Source organism: Nuphar pumila, chromosome 16 (genome assembly GCF_984573655.1).
Source record: "Nuphar pumila chromosome 16, dmNupPumi1.hap1.1, whole genome shotgun sequence".
In the NCBI taxonomy this organism is placed as follows: domain Eukaryota; kingdom Viridiplantae; phylum Streptophyta; class Magnoliopsida; order Nymphaeales; family Nymphaeaceae; genus Nuphar; species Nuphar pumila.
In genome coordinates, this window is record NC_143264.1 from 16694890 (window position 1) to 16715026 (window position 20137).

A 20137-nucleotide genomic window follows, 5' to 3' on the forward strand; every position below is an offset into this window, starting at 1 on the left:
TGGGAATGGATTTTTATGAAATTGATTGAGTCAGGGACCTCAAGACTTGTTTGATATCTATTTAAAGACCAAATCCAAAATTTTGAATGATCATTTAATCACGATTGACAAGCTTTTCAAGTCAATAACAATCTTTTAGCAAACCTTGCAAATGATTATTTTTTAAAATTTCAGGAGATTCTTTGGAAATTTGAAACAAAAGCCTTTTTGGAACTATAAATTTTTTAAGAATTAGACTTAGAAGTTTTTAGATGATTGATTACTTCAAAATTTCCCATTTTTTAGAACTTTTTTGGATAATTCTTTATTTTTGAGGAATTTTTGTCCTTTTTAATTTTTTTGGAATTTGCTGATGATATTGTTTTTATTGATGAGTCTAGAGCTGGGGTTAATGCTAAGTTAGAATTATGGAGACAGACATTGGAAGCAAGAGGTTTTAAGTTGAGTAAGAGTAAGACAGAATATATGGAATGTCGATTTAGTAAGCAACGAAGTAGTGATGGGAGTGTAGTGAAGCTTGGTGAGCAAGAAATACCGATGGATGATTGTTTCAAATATTTGAGATCTATCATTCAAAAGTATGGAGAAATTGATGGAGATGTAAATCATAGGATAAAGGTTGGGTGGATGAAATGGAAAAGTGCAACTGGAGTGTTGTGTGATCGTAGAATGACATTGCGGTTGAAGGGAAAGTTTTATAGGACGACTATTAGGCCCGCTTTACTATATGGTACAGAATGTTGGGATGCCAAGAGACATCATATTCAAAAAATGAGTGTAGCTGAGATGCGTATGCTTAGATGGATGTGTGGAAATACAATAAAAGATAAGATTCGGAACGAGGAGATACGTAAGAAGGTAGGCGTTGCACCCATTAAAAATAAGATGAGAGAGAATCGTTTACGGTGGTTTGGACATATTCGGCGAAGGCCTAATGATGCTCTAGTTAGAAGGATGGAGAAATTGGAAAATATATTAGTTAAAAGAGGTCGGGGTAGGCCTAGGAAGACATGGATGGAGATGATAGGAAAGGATATGAATGCTTTGAACCTCACCGAGGACATGGCATTGGATAGAAATGATTGGAGGAGAAGGATTCATGTGGAAGACCCAGAATGATTTTCTTTTTTGGTTCATATCGCCGACCCTAATTGTTTTGGAATGAAGGCGTAGTTGTTGTTGTTGTTGTTTCTAGATTTTTAAGTTTTTATTGAATCCCGGGTCAAAGGAGAAAGTGGAATCAATCGCACACCATGGTCTTTCATGACATTGGGTTTCCCATTCTAGGTGGAGACAATTTATTTGTTGTTCTTGTGTGCTTGGGTCTCTACACTCAAGGGCCCCAAGTCTGAATCCTGAAGGATCCATAGTTCCTCTTTTGGCAGAAGGATTTGCTTAATAGAGTTTGTTGTTTCTTTTTGTTTTGAGTTCTTCAACGAATTTTGTCAGTTTTTCTTCTCCCATGGGATTCTGAATACAATTCTCTTTCCGTCTTGTCCCAATAATTTTCCTAAGCATTAGCCTTCTTGTCCTGATAATTTTCTTAACCACTGAGTCTGTCATAGCACAAAGCCATTGTTTCTACGTTCATGCCTTTAATACTAAGCTCCAAAAATGGCAGGTGCCCCATTCTGACTGATAACATACACCCTTCTTCTTATGTACCTCTGATTTGGATTATAGTATTAGGAAATTTAGGCACTTTCCCCATGAAGCAGGATAAAGGACAATGGTTTAAGGCTTGAAAGACTACATTGGTAAAGCTCTCTAGCTCAGAAGTTCACAAGACATTTTAAAGCATTTCCCAAGGTTCAGGTGAGAATTTTATGAATTCCATGATAGACATGCTGCCCATGGTTCGAGTCTTTTGACAAGTATAATTTGGAGGGTCATTTGGTGGCAATACCTTGGATATGATATTAACACTTGGCTCAAACTCATTTTTCATGTTTTGGTCTTGTTTGGACCAACTATGTTTTTGGGATTTGGGTCCATCTGAGAATTATTTTGGCTTGAAATTCTGGATCTGCCTCAACTCCTGGGATGACCAGAATATTAGAGGAACAGACAATTAGATGAGCAGTAACTTCTATGGGAACCCATGACTTTTTCCTACATAGATTTCCCTCTTGATCAGAAATTTGGTTGGTAACATTGGACGTCCCTGACGAAGAAACATACATCCCTTAGGCCACACCAGCTTTGGATTTCTCTTGGAGACGACAATGGTGTTATTGAAGGGTAATCCTCAAGACAAGGTTTGTTCTCTGGGAAGAGGCTTTCTAGGAAAAATGATTCTTTTCTTATCAAAATAAAATTCTTGTGGCATTGGGCTTGAAATTTATTGGGAAAGATTATTGGCGCTTTAATTTGGAGAAGTTTCTAGAGAAATCTTATCTTGAATCATTCCTGAAAGGTCAATTGGGTATGTGGGAAAACTCACTAGGGAAGACTGGATGACTATATAGTTCTGAAAGTTTGAAGGTCTAAATGGCCAGGCCTCTTCAATTGTGACTACTATTGTTTTGGTTACTCTAATGATTGGGAAATGGATTCTGGTATATTCCAGGTGTTGATTTGAAGATGAGGGTTTATCAACACTTTTCAATACAATTTTCCCTTTCTCCAGATTATCTTGAACAATGCTACGAAATTTGCAGTATTTGCTTGGATCTCCACTTCACAATGGGTGGATCAAGCAGTGCAGACAATATCAAAATTCTGACTTCAATCATAATGTTCATGACAACTTCATAGGATTGAGCAATCTCTGTTTACTTCCTATCTCTTGGCCATGTGGAGTCATACTACTGTCTTGCCTGTGATCTTGTTTTCTTTGCTCAAGAGTTCTCTGAATTGTTGGCTTTTAATAGGGTTGATTTTGCCCTTGGTTTTTGGATTTTCAGTCTGTTGTTTTTGTTAATTCTCATCTCTACCAAACCCTTCTTTGATAAGTATTCCTTTGTATAGGCTCTTTTTAATGCCTATCTCAATCCATGCAGCTCTATGAATTAATTCTTCAAAATTGTTGGTTTGTACAATGCTAATTAATCTTTTCAATGATTGTGAGAAGTTATCTAAAATGATGGTTAACACATGAAAAGACGGCTCTGCCATTTGGGAACAATTGATCCAATGCGGTTGTAAGAAGTTATCTAAATTTCAAAGGATCCATATTTTGAATAAAGCTGACGTGAGATCTCTGCCTACAAGTTGAGTGTCTTTTCTTCTCCACCGAGAAAGGATAAATCTCACAAAGAACTTTGGCTCCCTTCAATCTAAGCTTCAGTGTGCAACACTTCATACCTTGTACGCGACTCCAATAAAACAATGACCTTGATTAGGGGTGGCAATCTTGTCGGGTTGGCGGGTCGACCCGACGGGTTGGCGGGTCAGCATACCTCAACCCGAACCCGACCCGTTTATTAAACGGGTCGGCTGTGGCAAACACGAACCCGACCCGTTTAATAAACGGGTAACCCGACACGACCCGCCAACCCATTTAATAAATGGGTTGGGTCGGGTAAACGGGTTCTCAGGTTCGCGGGTCAGGTTGACGGGTCGGGTTAATGGGTTGACGGGTCGGGTTGGCGGGTTGGCAGACGGGTTGGCGGGTTAGCTCTTAGGGTACCCAATTTTCCTTTCTTTCTTATATGATACTACCGTCAATTTAACTGATAAAGAATAATAGTTGGAGGAGCCCATTGGGCATTTTACAGTTGGAGAAGAAGACACAGCCCAGTGGGTATCCAAACACATCTTTTTGGATTAAGCATGATCCAGAATGAGACCAAGGGCTTCTACCTTCTGTTCAGTAACATGTCATCGTTGGAACTGCTAATAGTTTTCTCAAGGTCAGCCCCAGCATGGATGATGGTTGAGCTGTATGAATCCATTTTGTGTCATGGGCAAAACGTATTGCCTCTCATCTGTGTTGAACGTAGTTAATGCTAATGAATTGTTTTTTAGGAAAAAAATATGATAGAATTTACTATGAAATGCTCATGTTCAGGCAACCTAACCTTACCTGACCTGGTGACAATAGAGTAGTAGCACGGCGAAAAAGGTCATTAAACAATTTCTTCTTTGTACTCGCCAGGGATCAAAGTTGTAAAATCCTAAACTCCCAAGGAAATTTTTTTAATGGAACTTATTCATCCGGTTTATGGCAAACGAGGTCTATGCCCTTGTTTTTGGTTGGTTGGTTGGTTGGTGGAGAAGAGCTCTGTACTGCATTTTGAAATTGTTCCAAGGATTGAATGGCTAGAAAATCCTACACATGTAGATTCTGGTTATTCAACAGATGTTCACCAAATGGACCATCTATCTGAAAAACTAGTAAAACCTGATGTTCACCAAGTGGAAGAATGAACTAGTTCACGTAGTTTAAGGGTGGTGTATGTGTGCAAATATAAAAATAATCAACTTTAAAAATCTGTAAATTTATTATTAGAAAAATAATTAAATACAGCCTGTAGGCAGCATGCTATTAAAATACCTTGTTGTAGGATCTTTGCTATTAAATTTACTCATCAGCCTTCAAATCTCATTAAGCAATTTATCATCTAGCTAACTAATAAAACTCATTAGACTCATTCTATCTTTTCTCTTGGTTTTTGGTTTGTTTATTTCATTCAGCACTGCTTCTCTTGCATGCCAAGTCCATAGGATTGAACTAGATAACTATATAGTTATTTTTATTGGATCATTTTGTTCACATTTCTTCTATTCCTTTTGGTTTGAATCTCATAATTGCATCCATATGACTACTTGAAGCACAATTAGTTCTGAGCTGCTGTTTATTTAATGACACGTTCATCTGATGGTAAAAAGTTGTCGATTCACAAAAGGTTTTTTAAGAAACAGATTTTGACCACATTGCTTGTAAGTGGCCTAGGCTCTTTTTATATTTTTTTGTATTTTATTTTTTGTGTTTGTGTATTTTTTTTATATATTGTGGCTAGTCCAACTAGCCATTGGACCAGCTGTTGGCCCTTTTGTTATTTTGTGGTGAACTGGTGCATGTTAGTGGTGTAATTTTCTATTTTCTGGTTTGTTTGACAACACATTTTCGTATAATATCAAATCAATATCTCATTCAAATTCTGAAAATGATATTGTACAGGTTGAAATTGAAAGATTGCTGTGTTTGCTGGTCACGATCTTCAAGGTTGGTCATCGTGATACTTCTGCTGGCCAAAAGGTTGGTCTTATTGCTGCAAGGATTGGTCGTCTCAGGGGTTGCATCTGTAATGGTCTTTTTAAACATTATTAAGCCATTCAAATTATGGTAGGACGGCTGGCCTACACTTCTATTTGTAGCTTATAGAAAAGGACGACTATGAATGTCCCTATCAAGGCTTCCTATGACCAATCTTGTACCAAATTACTAAGCCATTCAAATTCAGATTGGTACTCCATCACACTGTCCATTTAGCAGATTTTTGAAAGAAAGACATTATGGTTAACATAGGTTGATGGCCTAAACTGCAACACTAGGGCATGTGAAAATGCATCCCAACTGGACCCTTTTAGGTTCGTTTCAAACCAATGGTACCAATCTTCCTCCAAATAGATGAAAACAATTGATACTTTCTTTGTTTTTGGGGTTTATATTACCTGAAAGTAATGTTCTACCTTGATAATCTAGCTAGTAGAATCCTTGTCATTGAATAAGGAAAATTTTAACCAGGGATGCTGCATATGATTGTTCTCTATTGAGTTTCCCGAGTGGGGGTCATGTTTTTTCGGCCCACGATAGTTGAACCCTCCAAAATTTTCAGAGGTTTGATTGTTCATGAACTCACACATCATGGCAATTAGATCAATCTTGCTATTAAGTTCATTCATTTTTTGTTGGGTTTCAGTCCTCAAGGAGTCCATAAGTTCCTAGGCTCCACAGGTCACCATTGCTTCATATTAAGCTGGTCAATCATAGGATAGGGTGTTGCTGTCAAGGATAAGTTGTCGATTCTGGGTAGGTGAGGTTTTATGTCAGGTAAAAGGATTGGTCTTGATGTGTGAGGTCTGAGGTAAGGTGCAGGTTTTTTGTTGGGATTTTTGAATGATTTTAGTGGTTGGAAATTAACTATACTATAAACGGAGGTTCGGTGACAGATTCATGATTCGTCAGTCAGAGTCAGGTAGGGTCTGGCATTTTGACTATATCTCAGGATTGGGATACTATTTGGGTTTGATTCATAATAGTAAGGTTATTTTCTCCTAAAATTTTAGATTTTTCAATGGAAGGATCGTTGGATGGCAGTGATCGGAAGTCGGGTTTGGAATCACAAGTATGTTATGATTTTTTACTGAATCTTTATCAAACATGGATCTAAATGCGTGGGACATTATAGACAAAGTGGTAAAATAATCTCTCAATTATAACTGAAATTATAATTGGTTTGATTTTTTGTTGTGTTGTTAAATGAGTTAAATGAGATTTGTCATATGCTTCAACTCGTGGGGGTAAAAATTGATTTGAAAAGATTTATAATAGATTTTTATATCTATCATGTTTGAAATTCAAAAGAGATCTTAATACTCATATTTTCTTTAAAAGGATAAATCTTTTTAAAAAAATCATTTTATGAGTTGTTAAAACCAATAATTATATAGTGATGAATTTGAGAATGATTTATATTAGGAAATTATATATCATTAAAAAAATGAGTTTTATATCTAAATTAGACAAACTTTAGGAATTATTGATTTCATGATATTTTCATGTTTGAGTGATGTGTTGATCATGAGTAACAACATGGATTACAATGTTTCTTCTCACCAAATTTTCTTGTTATGAGATTGATTTAAAATTTTAATGTATGGTGTTATAATTGTTTTATCATGCAGACCACAATCCATTCATATTGAAACGCTTTAAAGAAAAGTCTAATCTTTGATGTATGGTTTGATCCTAGTGTTGTCTTACACTAGAAGATATTGGTCACAACTAAAGTGTGTGGATATCGTTGAAAACTTTTATTTATTCTATGAGTTGAAACTAGACCAATCATATCTTAAGTTAGATAGACCTCATGATTAATAATCCAGGAAAATAAGTAGCATAAATGTTATTCTTGTTATGCCTTGAAGAATCTTAAAAATTTGAGATTATGAGACAAATTGTACTTAAAAGTATAATAATAAGAATGACAATTTTAATTCAATTTTATTGGATAAATGAGTGAATAAATTTTACTCTTGGATATCTAGATGTTCATCTTGAACATCTAAAGACATAGTGACAACCCACTCGATTGTATGAATTAAATTGGGGATACTAGTCTTTTCTAATATTAAAGTCACCTTTTATATGGTTCAATATAAAGGTGAAGAAAATAAACTTGAAAAATCTAGACTTATAAAGTCTTAAGCACATTTATGTGAATCATTACTTGAGCAAGAAGTAATTTGATTGATTATAGAAAGATCATGTAAAAAACTAGGGAGATCTATAAACGAAAGGCTTTTCACGAAAAATTATTAAAAATACATCTGAGTAAATAGGATTAAAACCCATTAAAGAAATTACTCATGATGGAAACCCAATTGAGTGAATCGAGTCGCCTGAGTTCTTGATTCAATGAGAAAAACAAGTCACATGAGTAATCGGGTGAGCACTACAATATAAATAAAGATAGAGAATATCTTCAAGTCACATTCTGATGTAAGTGCTCGAAAAATCTATGATATGTGAATGAGTCTTTTGGCTCTTAATGAGATTTATAGGCCAGATTGGCTAAAATGGTTTAAATAGATTTTCATTTTTGTCAAACTGAAGCGGTCTTAATTTCTGCAGACTTAACTCCCTATCCAAACGATGCAGACTTAGTTTCAGGTGAGCCCGATCCAGCTCCTAGGGTCCACAAGAAGCAAATGGATCTCCTGATTACCAATTCATATTCGTTATCTGAACTTCAAATAAAGTCATGCCACATCTTTCATGCAGCAGCATGTGGGATCCACCCTTGGTTGCCCCCCTCTAAGGAGTATTGATTGTAAGTGAGACTCACATGGGATGCCCTTTCTAGAAAGCTCTAAAGAAGGAATATGGGCCCCACCCTCTAGGCACCCCTAGGCTATTAAGCCTCTTCAATAAAATGTCGTGTATCCCTTTGAGGTCTCCTCTTTAGAAGCCCAAGTGGGTCTTGTAAGTTGAGCCCTCTTTATGTTGATTGGGTAGGTTTTACCTAAGTTGGAAATTAAGTTTATTTATGTAGATTTTAATATGCTTTGTTAGTTGTGAATTATTTTTATTAGCTTTGTTATTTGTAATTGTTTTTATTAGAGTTTTCTTGGCCTATATAAGGGACTCATTTTTATATTTTGAGGATATGAAAAATTAAATTAAAATTTGGCTTCCTCACTCTCTCCCTCTCAAGAACTCGCCCCCCTTGGGACGTTTTCTCTTTCTCTCTCTTCTACCCCTTGGACCATAGGCCCTCTTTCCTCCTTTCTTACTCCTTGTGAATCCATGCCCCCTGATTTATTTACCTTATCTTAGGGCTCCTCTCTATATTACTAAGGTGGTCCCAGCATCCAAAGGTCTGAAACTTACCTAAGTTCTAAGTAGAATCACACTCTACTTAGTACTCGTGTTGCACCAACCTTCATGAAGGACTCCATCTGCTCATGCCATGTATGTGGTTCCTAAGCATTCTTGACTCATCCCCAACCTTAGGACACTCTACCCAAAAATGTGTAAGTCTTTAGGACTTATTTTCCTAACCCAAAGCAAAAACAATATTCTGTTGTTGTGATTTCTTGAAAATCACCTAACTTAAAAATAACATATCTCCTAATACTTATTTAGTTTACACTTAAAAAATTAACCCCAAACACCCCTATGTGTCTTTAACCAACCCAAAAAAAAATCGGTTCTTAATTCTTCCCTGTTAAGGAGAATTAAATCCAACATCTAAGCATGTTATGCCCAAAACCCAGTCCTGAAACAAATCTGACCCAAACCTATGTCCTGACTTTGCCAAATTTTAGTTTTCAAATCAGACCGAATCATACTCTCAAATTTTACTTAAACCTTTTAAAATTTGTGCTTAACCTAACCTCATTTTATGTGATTTTTCTATTTTTATTTTGGGAAAATTTATTCATTCTCTTATGGTCTATCGAAACTGAATAGAATCTAGTTCCTAAACAAACCCAAAACTTTCTAGAATTTTATCTTTGCAACCTTAATTCTCCTAAATCTAAAATTTTAACACAATCTTTCTTGACTTGTCCTAAGTCACCTATTAATTTCTCAACATTTATTGTATTGTATTTTAGGATAACCCAATTTTTCTTTGAACCCTGCTTAAACCATACTTGAATCCGTTTAATAAACTTGACCTTGACTTGACCAAACCTAACCCAAGCCCACCTAAATCCTAAAAACTGAACCTAGGCTAATTGGAATGCATCAGAGACTCACCTATATGAGTGTGAAGGTGTGGGTCTCCTTCTATGAGATTGAGGTTGTCTCTATAACACTCATGAAGTAAGATACCACATAAGACCTTTAATAAATGCAACATTTATGATACATATAGTTACCTAAAATGAGTATGTGTGTGAAGAAACCTAAGAAGTCTACGTTAGGGACTAATATAAAGTTGCTAGCTATTTAGTTTTTGAAATTGTTTGAATCTTGTTCACACTAAGTATATGTTAAAACTGAAAGGTACCTTCATTTTTGCATATAACTTTCACGAACAGAACTAACTATATTTTGACCCACATGAGATATTGTTGTTATTTGACTCAAAATATACTTCTTTGGAACCAAGGGCTTTGACAAAATAACCATTTCTTTTGCCTGATTATTTGAGAAAGCTTTTTGAAAGGAAAAAACCTACTTTATGAAAATTGTTTAGTCTCGTATTGATCATCTTTGAAAAACTTCATAAGTTTAAAAGCGAAGTTGTGAATAACCCTACTACACCCGGGTTAAAACCTGGTGGAGCAACTGTCGCTTTTAAGAAAGTGCTTTGTTCCGCGTGCTTCCAAGCATTGGTCCCACAACAAGACAGAAAGTATCAAATTTTCAATAAGTATTCCCCACAACTTCTGACTATGATCATTGAGTTCTCGAAGAGTTTCTCGACGAAGGATCTCTTGCATTAGGGTGGCCACCCGATAGGCCATTCCTTCTCACGAACGTCTCCCCTTCCTCCAATTACCCCGAAAGCCTCAATGTATCAGTGTCGTCAAATGTTTAGTTTTATATGAATATTGGATAAAAATGTTTTTCTCTGAGGGACGAACTATGAGAGAGTAGGGGGTATAAGATGAACTTATTTGGCTGAGGCATGGCAGTACCAGAGTGATGAATATTGCCAATATTTTAAAAAAAAATTTGAAAATATCATGAGAAATTACTTGGCCACTTTCTCAGTAAATATCACCAGAAATTATTTTTCTGTTTTTTAAATGTTTTAAATTATTTATTATATGTTGTAAAAGTTAATTAAAAACTGGTGCTTTACATTTTTAATTCAAATTTTGCCATTTTTTGATAAAAACACAAGATATAAAAAAAAATCTCATGAGATTTTGGCATCTAATATTTACCTAAAAAACGGTTTCACTCTTGGACAGTATAACGTTAATTTACTTTTATAGTTGTTATTTGGTCATGCTACTATGCCCATCTTAACCTAGCTGAAAGGGATGGGTTAGAGATGCAACGGACAGGATCCAGTATACCACTTTTATGATTTTTTTACAATCTGGATCCGACTTCCTATGTATACATTTAATTGTTCCGGATCCAATCCGTTTGCATTCCTATGATGGATGTAACCGTGTAAGTCACATTGATTCAATCCAAACACACGGTTTTGGTTAAGCATAATGTACTCGTTGGGTATTAAACTATGGGTTCCTGTTTTTCTATGCAGAGAGATGACTCGTTTGAGCTGCAAAGCTTTCAAACAATGGGGCAATCTAAAACTGATGACATCATGCCTAGAAATCGATTTCTTTGGGCCGAAGGACCCGATTCGTTCTGCCCCGTTTTCTCTTTCTGCCCCGTTAGGCTTCTTCAAAAATCATAGTTTTTGGTATTTTTTCTCACATCTAACACCATAGATAGATTTTGTTTAATGGGAACTGGCTTTTGGAATCTGACCTGAATACACGTTTTTCAGTAATCCAAAAATCGTTGGTTATGAAGGCATCAATTTTTCTCGGCTCATAAAAATATATTTAGGTCCTAGGAATTAGGGGTGGCAATCGGGTAGGGTTGGCGGGTCAGCATACCTCAACCCGAACCCGACCCGTTTATTAAATGGGTCAGCTGTGGCAAACATGAACCCAACCCGTTTATTAAACGGGTAACCCGACACGACCCGCCAACCAGTTTATAAACGGGTTGGGTCGGGTAAACGGGTTAGCGGGCGGGTTGGCAATCTGTATGTGGACCCAAATCTGTATATATTAAGGTGGGATTACATTCTTTTTTATATGCTGATGAATAGGCATGCTTTATAAACAGCTAATTAAGCCCCCATGAGTTGGGGTGTCAAAGGGTAGGGTTTGGTTCGGACTCAGATGAAATCAGACTTGGATCAGATTTTCAGGTACGGTATCCGGTCCAACCTGGGTCTAATTAATTGGGTTCACTATAAGAAAAATCATACTCATAATAACAAAATGAACCAAACCCGGACCATACTTGGTAAAATCATATTTTTTTTTATCATTTTTACATTGAAAATTTGTGAGTCTTAATCACAAAATGCATGCCTTTGTAAGTCTTAAGTTTAGTGTTTAACCCCCCCCCCCCCCCCCCCATTTCCATCTTATATATTTAATGTCTTTTTTTTTTTACATGAGCTGGCTCGGACTCAGACTCCTCTGGCTTGGGCTCGGCTCGAGTAAACATGAGTCCAACAGTTTTCCGTCCCTTCAGCTCGTTTACCAAGAGAAAACTCTCACCGAGGTCGGGTCAGGTCAGGTCAGGCCAGGTCAGGTCAGGTCGCTTAATGAGGTAAAACCCCGAATGAAGACACAACCACCCTGCTTTATGTGCTTCATCCATGATAAAGTTAGGGATGGTAATGGATGGGGGGAAACTAGCCCCACCTCACCCAGTTTGGACTGGAGATGGAGGATATGAAACAGTGATGGAGGCGGGCATGGAGGTTAAAATCAAAACCCGGGCGGAGATGAACTTACGCTTTTTCCCGTCCCCGTCTTCAATCTCCGCCTTGCCCTGCCCCGCCCCGTCCTATATCCTTCTTTAGGGATGGCAGTGGATCTGAAAGCCAAAAAAACATAAGACAAATTAAAAAGAAGAAAACTCATGGGACCAAAAGTCGAATTATCCATGACACCTCTTTCCCTATCCATATACGATTGATCCGCACAATCAAATGGGCTCCTAGAAAACGTGTGAAGCAAGAAGCATGCAAGTGATAGAAAGGTAAATAAATTCTGTGATTTTTATTTAAAAGCCTAGTCACAAATGTGGTTCTTGGCATTGGAATATCTCAGGAGATTTTCAAAACTCTTGTTTTTATCTGAAAAATCTCTGGAAATTATTGGTCTTTTAAAAAAAATATTATAAATAAATATGTAATAAAAATATTATGAAAAACTGTGAACAAATACAAATATAAGTAGGTTATGGTACCTTAGCATAAAATCATAATATCAGGGAGAATGGTTTATATGATATTAATCTTAAAAGATAGAGGAAATGCTTTATATGGTATTAATGCTAAGAGTGAAAACAAAGGGACAAAAAGGAGGAGGGGAAACAACTGCCTCTCCCGCTTCTATTTAAGAGGCCCGTTCCCCGTCATGTTCAAATTTAAAATGGCTGTTCATGTCGAGACCTTTGTGATAAATATCGGGAAAATTTATAAAAAATCTCGTCATAATATCCTGAGAAATTGTTTGAAAGTTTAAAACGGTCATTTCTTGAGAGATTTTCAAACCGTGACAAATATCGCGATATTGATGTTTTTAGCAGATATTTATAGTGAAAACCCTGAGTTTTTTATTTTTAAATGTGTTTTATTTTATATTTTCTTAAAACAATTATTTTTTATATGTTTTAATTTGTTTTTTATTGCCAAGATTTTGCCAAAAAATGTAAGATTTATGAAATTTTTTAAAATCTCTCAAGTTTTTGACTGCCGATATTTTGCCGTTTTTAACTTTTGTCATTATGGTCGAGACGTGAAATGCAACCTTTGTTGAGGGCCTGTTTGGAATCTGTTAGCTGGGATGGGCGTTTATGCATTTGGTGATTCCGAGGTAAAATCTTGGTCAAACTACCTTGATGGACCCGTTTGGAATCTAGTAACTGGGATGGCGGTTATGCACTTGAGATAGGAAGTGAGGCCCTTTTTCTATTGTATTTGCACTAAAGAATGGATTTGGCAGCTGCCACTTCTTCAAATGCATACACACATGATTCCATCCCAGCTGCCAGATTCCAAACAGGCCGTTAGGCTCTGTTTGGAAATCAGTAGATGGCGATGTTGAAGTTGGTTCACATAGTTGCCATCACCACAAAGCATTTGGGTCCTCCCATCTCCCAAATCCAGCTAAGTTCGAGGAAGAATGTAGCTTTCAAATCCGTTGGCTGAGGCAGTCATGTCTTTTTACAATTAGGGTCTGATTAGCGTTGGGATGGGCATTTATGCATTTGGTGTTCCCAAGGCAAAATCTTGGTCAAATGCCCATGGTGGTACTGTTTGGAATCTCGTCGTTGGGATGGGCATTTATTCTTTTGGTGTTCCTGAGGTAAAATCTTGGTCGAACCTGTAAACACCCCAAATTTTTCTCATACATTTTCAGACACCCTCTTTCAGCAGATGCCAACCCCTGCAAGTCAGTGTAGGAGTCCAGTCCTAGGTCGATTCCAGTTTAAGTATCATTTTACCCCTTTTTACTTGAAAATTTACCATTTTACCCCTAAGTCACCTTAAATTCCGATCAGTCAGAGTCGATCAAGCTCATTCTTAAGTTCAGAATAGTTAGAATGTCAGTCATTTCTAGCTCACTTGAGCTCACGACGAGTCAATTTTGTTCATTTCTGACCATTTTGGCTAAAATTGGTTTATTTTCTCAGAAATGAGCTCAATTCCAGCTCGAATTGTAGTCAATTGTCTCTGAGTCAGTCAATTCCAGTCGACCCTATTCCTTTAAGTCTAGCTTGAGCTCAATAGGAGTTCAAGTGCTCCAGTTTCAGTTCAATTCTATTTTCCGCAGTCTAAAAGTCCATTTTAGTTGAAATTGAGCTAAATTCGGTCAGTTGAGTTAGTGTTTGAGCTCCAAAATTAGTTCAACTCAGTATTACTGACCTTTATTTTAGCTTAAACACAATGCAGTCTCATTACCCATTTCATTCCAGTGTTCATTTCTCACCATTTCTCTGAGAATTGTACCATTTCTCAGTCATTCAGTCTAGGAGTTTGTTTCAGTCACTGTCATCCTAGTTCACCTGAGTTCGAAAACCTTAGGATTCAGTTCAAACCTCGTTTCTAGTGTCACTCCTCACCCTGTAGGAGCAAAATTATTTCTCGGTCATTTTGTCCAAAATTTTATTTTTATCATTCCCCTAGTTGGTACAATCAATAATCCGAGCTTAGATTAGTTTCTTTCCTAAAAATTTTAGTTATATCCGAGACTCAATTCACATTTGGATCGGATCTAATGTCTAATCTAAATCCAATTCTCAATTTTCATCCTCAAACAGAAATGTTCAATTCTTTGTTTCTGTCAGGGGTTCAAAACTTCAAATCCCTCGCTTAGGGTTTATATTTCGTAATCATTTCATATCATTTTTTGTCATTTCACATCGTTTTATATTATTTCATCACATTGCATGTCATTTTCGAGATCCAACACTCTTGTTTTTCAAAATCTTCAATCCAGATTCGATGTTAAAACCTTTCTTTCGAAATCAATTTCAAAAACCTGGGTTTTAGATCGATATTTGCCATTTATCAACCACTAGGATCTTATATTCTAATATTTCAAAACATTTTCTTCAGAAAAGCGATCTTGATTCATTTTAAACTCAATTTTTAACTGATCTCAATTCTCGAATGGGACCCATCTAGGTGGTTTCGCTTCTGGATCACTACATTTATTTCTCAAATTTTAGTTATTTTAGAGTTTTAGTTGATTTAAGACTGTCTTTTCGCTTTTTTAAACCCTTTTCAAAATTTTATTTTGGTTTTAAATCAGAGGTAGCCTTACCCCTTGTCTATTTCTTACATTTTGATCAAAAATTTAGAGTTTCAATCGGACTAGGACTCTATCCTGGAGTTTCAATCAGATTAGGACTCTATCTTTCATTTTTATTTTTACTTGTTTTCAAGAAAATTCTTTAAAATTTTTCAAAAGAAACCAAAATTTTAGAGTTCCAGTGGGACTAGAATTCTATCCCAGAGTTTCAGTGGGATTAGGACTCTATCTTTCACTTCTATTTTTATCTATTTTCAAAAAAATCTTTCGAAAGAAGTCAAAATTTTAGAGTTTCAGTCGGACTAGGACTCTGTTCCAGAGTTTTAGTTGGATTAGGACTCTAATCATGACTTCATTTTTGAGAAAATCTTTCAAAAACTTCTTTATTTATCTTTCAAAAAATCAAATTTTAAAATTCTAGGACTTTATTTTAGAGTTTCAAAATTTTAGGACTCTACCCCAGAGTTTCAGTCGGTTCAGAACTCTACCCTGATTTCATTTTTTTACCTCTATTTTACTTATTTTTCGAAAACATACCCAATTCTTAGAGTTTGAGTTGATTCAAGACTTTATTCTAGAGTTTCAGTTGATTAGGACTCTAACCTTGATTTCGTCTTTTTATTTATTTTCACTAATCTCTAAGAGGATCTTTCAAAACCTCCTCGCTTATCTTTCAAAAACCCAAATTTCAAAGTTTCAAAATTTTAGGACTCTAGTTAGGAGTTTTAGTTAGTTCAGGACTCTAATTTTCTCAAATTTATTCTTCGCTTTTATTTTCATCTATTTTAAAAAATTCTTTTTTACCTTCATTCTAACATTTTTTAAAACTCAAATGTGGGCCCTACACACCTGGCTCCACATTATAGAGATTTTCAATTCATCTAAGACTCTAGTTGATTTAGAACTTTGATTTTTATCTTTTGTTTCAAAACCCTTTTGAAAACCTTGTTTTTAACCCCTTTATTTTCAAACTTTAAAACTTGTTTTCTGAAAAATCAAATGGGGTCCACAGTAGGTAACGTCACATTTGAAAGTGTTTAGGTTAGTTTAGATTTAGTCAGTGTTTTACTCAGGTTAAAATTTTGAAACAGTCAAAATTGATTTTTAAAAGTTCATTTTCACTTTAGTGTTTTAAACCTTATTTTTAACTTCTAAATTAAAAGTTTTAAAAATCAAATATGGGCCCACAGTAGGTGGCGCCACATTTGAGATTGTTTTAATTCAACTAGGACTCAATTAGGGTTAGTAGTTAGTGTTGTGTTAGGTTAGAATACCTCAAGAAAAATCCCCCCCCCCCCCCGTCATTATAATTAAAAAATTACAACTCTTAATTAAGAGTTTCAAAATTTCTATAAAAGAGGGTCATAGGAGGTCAACCCCCTCATTGTTTTCTCTCCTCCTTCTTGCTCCTTCTCTCTCCTCCAGCAATCTCTCTCTCTCCCAGCAGAACCTTCATTGGAGCAACCCTCAAGGTAAGACTTCTTCCATTATTTTATTAATTTTTATTGCATTATTTGATATTTTAGCCATTGTCGCCCCTCTTGATGAAGAATTTTAGCTTTATTTGTGTTCAAGAACCATGAAACAAATTCAAGAACATGATCTAGGGCTGTGTTAAAGTGATTTACACATTTTTAATCCGTTGAAATAACCTAGATCATTATTTTTTTATGTTTATGCCAAAGAAAAGACGAGATTTGATCCCTCTATACATCAAATCCTTATTTCAAAGGCCAAATCAAGTTTCCAATCGTGTTTTCCTTGATTTTTTTTATATATTTTATCATGCACATGTTTGTTTTACTTATTCAAGCATGAAATCGTGTTTCGTTATATTATTTATATGTTTTTTTTATGATTTTGCATGCCTAGATTAGGGTCATTCATGTGTTTTATCGGTAATACATGTACCTTGATTCTGGTCACACAAAAACAATATTATTTCATGTGTGTTTTTTTGTCAATAAAAACTGATTTTTTTAAGTTTGAATCATGAGTGTGTAAGTGACTTTAAATAAAAGATTCAGATTATTTTGATTTCTGTAACCTTGCTAAAAAAATCAGAAACCAAACTTTGATTTCTGCATCGTGAAAATGCATTATGGAATCAGGGACTGTTTGTCGATGTGATATCTCTCTTATCAAAGATTCGATTGATGATCCGTAAAAAGAAGTAGGTTTGTAAGCATGTCTAGTATATTATGTGAAATTTTTAGATTTTTATACAGTCATTTGCTATTTTTACTTTATCAAAAATTAGAATCTATTTCTCAGAGACCGTCATGCATAGTCTAAGCCCTCGGTGAACTTGGGCGGATTGTATCTCCCTAACCAGAGATCATTTTTATGTTTATGCCAAAGAAAAGACGAGATTTGATCCCTCTATGCATCAAATCCTTATTTCAAAGGCCAAATCAAGTTTCCAATCGTGTTTTCCTTGATTTTTTTTATATATTTTATCATGCACATGTTTGTTTTACTTATTCAAGCATGAAATCGTGTTTCGTTATATTATTTATATGTTTTTTTTATGATTTTGCATGCCTAGATTAGGGTCATTCATGTGTTTTATCGGTAATACATGTACCTTGATTCTGGTCACACAAAAACAATATTATTTCATGTGTGTTTTTTTGTCAATAAAAACTGATTTTTTTAAGTTTGAATCATGAGTGTGTAAGTGACTTTAAATAAAAGATTCAGATTATTTTGATTTCTGTAACCTTGCTAAAAAAATCAGAAACCAAACTTTGATTTCTGCATCGTGAAAATGCAATATGGAATCAAGGACTGTTTGTCGATGTGATATCTCTCTTATCAAAGATTCGATTGATGATCCGTAAAAAGAAGTAGGTTTGTAAGCATGTCTAGTATATTATGTGAAATTTTTAGATTTTTATACAGTCATTTGCTATTTTTACTTTATCAGAAATTAGAATCTATTTCTCAGAGACCGTCATGCATAGTCTAAGCCCTCGGTGAACTTGGGCGGATTGTATCTCCCTAACCAGAGATCATTTTTCTAATCCGTAAGATGTCATGGACTTATAAGCATGTCTAGTTTTAGTAGTGTAATTTTAATAATTTTTGAACTCTATCTGCTATTCATATTTAAACCTAAATTAGAACTGCCTTTTCTGAAACCGTTATGCATTCGCCGTAATCAAGCGCATATTGCCGGAATGATATCTTCCTAACCGTAGATTCTTTTTCCAATCTGTAAAAAAGATTATTTTTGTTTATATGTCTAGTTTATCCATGTAAAATGTTACACTTTTTAATTATTGTTTGCTACCCGATTCGGGTCTGACAGTGTGATAGCTACATGCCAATGGGCGAAAATTGCATATTTTTATGTTTTTATCCAATTTTTATATCAAAATAATGCCAAAAATTCTAATTTTGATTTAATTTTAAGGTCATTATAAGTGTCTATGTAAATTTTCATGAATTTTAGAATTCGTTTGATGCATTATTTGGTTAAATTGTGAAAATAGAAGGCCCACGAAGTTCTGATTTGATTAAAACATGGGCAAAAGTTGATATTTTCTTAATATTTCAAGTTTTTTATAAAACATTTCATATTTTTAGGGTTTGATCATTTTTATAATCATATTAGGGTGACCTTCACCTGATTTTGCATTCTTTTGAATTTGTTTGATCCCCAATTTAAGCTTTTTACAAAAATATTTTATGGGAAACCCTATTTTAAACCCTGTTTCACAATAAAGACCAATTTTTAAGGGTATTTTAGTTATTTTCTTAAAATTCTTAATTTCAAAGTTGTTTATTTTCATTATTTATTCAATTTTGTATTATCTTTTGTTATGTTTATTTTAGAGAAGCATGGAAAAATGCTTATATCCGGATAAATCCCTCAATTTTAGATATTGTTGAATAAATTCTAAAAAGTCGATATTTTTCCACTAACAAGTTTGCTAATTTTGCAGGGACACTCATGATTGTATTTTATTTATTTTCTTTTCTTTATTTCAATTCAATTATTGATGTAAAATATAATTAAACATTGAAATAAGAATTTACTTTTTCTGCTTAGAATAGGGTTGCATTGCATGTAGTTTTTTTTTTTAATAATGTTAATGAGTGATGATTCATGCATATTCAAATTCACAATAGTCTACACGAATGACACATGCACTCGCTTCTAAGAGGTTAACAAACTCGATTGAGTTTGTATTTGTGGTCATAGTTAGAATACGAACAATATCCAGATTTATCATCTTCTTTTAAGCCACAAACGGCCTACACTCTTAGGCCATTTTAAGAAATTATTGCATAATCTCAAATTTTTTTAAGTATTTTCTCATTTTAGAATCAAATGAACTATATTCAATATGTATTCGTGGCTATAGTCAAGAATATGTGGGGAATCTATTTCATCTAAATTCTATAAGGTACAAAAATCTCTTTTTCAAATGATTTTCTCTCAAATCCTTCAAAAAGTATTTTCTCAAAACTGCATTCATGCAAGTTAGTGTGTATCATAAAAAGAATTTCATAGGGCCACACGCCCATCCCTTTTTTCAATTCCATTTAAAAAAAAATTGATTTTCTCAGAGTTTCTAAAGAGCTTCTTCCTCAAAGTCAATTTTCTCAAAAATCCCTTTGTTTTTAGGCATTTTTCAAATATTTTTCTAAGTCTAGAACCACAATTTTTTAAGCTTCAATACTTTTCAATTTCAGAGAAATCAATTCTCTCAAAGTTATTTGAATTTTCTTAAAACATCAAAATTTCTTAAAAAACAATTCTCCTTTTCTTTAGAAATATTTTTCAAATGCAATTCATGATTTTCAAGGTGTCCTTTTCCAAGTATTTCTAATATTCGAAGCATACATCATGTTTTCAATAAAAAAAATTCAAAAATTCATAGCACATGCCCGATTCTTTATGCATTTAAGAATAAAACAT